This window comes from Chaetura pelagica, unplaced genomic scaffold (assembly GCF_000747805.2).
Source record: "Chaetura pelagica isolate M959 unplaced genomic scaffold, ChaPel_1.0 scaffold290, whole genome shotgun sequence".
Classification (NCBI taxonomy): domain Eukaryota; kingdom Metazoa; phylum Chordata; class Aves; order Apodiformes; family Apodidae; genus Chaetura; species Chaetura pelagica.
In genome coordinates this window covers 4,672-6,288 of record NW_009951792.1, presented here as the reverse complement: position 1 = coordinate 6,288, position 1,617 = coordinate 4,672, and positions in this window count along the sequence as shown.

Here is a 1,617-nt window from a genome sequence, read left to right as displayed (position 1 = left end):
TGCTCCAGGAGCTCTGCTGCAGCCAGGAGGGCTCTGCTGGAGGCCTGCCCAGCAGCAGCAGGTGGGAGATGGCAGCAGGGCCTGGGGAAGGAGCCCTGGCGTCCCCCTGCCCCTGGGCTGGTCCTGCCCTCAGGAGCTGCACATGGTGTGCAAAGGCCTGTGCCTGGAAAGCTGAGAGCTGGGCTGACACCACGGAGCTCCACAGATGGGGGGTCCATGCGGTGCCCCCGCTCGTCGCTGGCCTGCAAGGAGCCCTCCAGTAGCTGAGGGGCCGTGGCTGGGGGAGAAGACACGTCCCAGCTGGACAGCAATGGGCAGGCAGAGAGTTCTCTCCTGCAGGAGCTTTGCTTTCTCTGAAAAGCCAGGTGCCAGGTGTTCCTTGGGGGGAGCCCCTCGAGAGTCCCAAGGGCTGGGGAGCAGGGAAAAGGTGATTTGCTTGTGCTCAGCCTCTTCTCTCAGGCAGACAAGCTGTGTGCGGCGTCGAGAGGGCAGCACAGGAAGGTGAGGGGCCGTCCTGCCTGTCCAGCCTGGGATATCTCCTGTGCCTGAGAAAGAGGGAGTGAGCAGTTCTGTCCTGCAAGGGGTAAGAAAACAGGTCAAAGCACCTGCAGGGACTTAAGTGGGAGATGAGGGAGGGTGTCCCAAGGGGAACTGGAAGTGGTTCTGGATGCAGGACCTTGGCTGTGCTCCCCAGAGCAGGTAGTTGGGCAGAGGGGGGTGCACGTCAGGCCCTGCAGGGCAGCGTTGATGGAACAGGTTCTGCCCCCGTTCTGGAGTCCTGCTCCAAGCCCTGGGCTTTGCTGCCAGCCCGTGCTTCCCTGTGCAGCTGTTCCCTTGGCAATGGCTGCAGGGAAGTGACCTTGGGAAAGAGATGAGACCCTTTGGTTGCCCAGGAGCATCTTGGACAAGCCAAGTTCTCTCCAGGAGCAGCCAGGGAACCAGCTCGACCCTCCAATCCAGAAAGGCTGGGGGAAGCTGACACTGCCCTGACATGGGCTGGCCCAGAGTCACTTAGGACTAGGTGCAAACACCCCTTGTTTTTCAATGAACAGGAGGGAATGAAAATAATGACAGATCAAGTGAAAGCTGAGGTTAATGTAAAGGGTGTTTTATGTGCCAGGGAGGGGATTTGGGGCTGTTATCTGGGAGAGCTGGGGGGATACTGGGAGGGCAGTGGAGACAACTGGAATGGGCAGTGGGGGAATGAGGGTACAGGGTGTTGGGGGGAACTGGGAGCACTGAGGACACAGGGTGACTGGTGGGCACTGGGAGGATACAGGGAGGATAGGAGGCTCTGGAAGGACTGGGGGGATGCTGAGAGGGCACTGAGAAACATTTGGCAGGGATGGGGGGACAGGAGAACTGGGAGCACTGGGCTACTGGGCTACACTGGAGGAATGCTGGAAGGGTTGGGAGGGGATGGGGAGATCGGAGGTACAGGGGGACTGGGGGAACTGGGAACACTGGGGCAACTTGAGGATACTGGGAGGTACTGGGAGGGGGGAACTGGGAGATAATGGGTGAACTAGGAGGAACTGAGAGAGACTGGGAGTTATGGGGGGGCCACTGGGAGTCACTGGGCCCACCCTCACGTGATCCCCATAGCCCCTTCCCCCT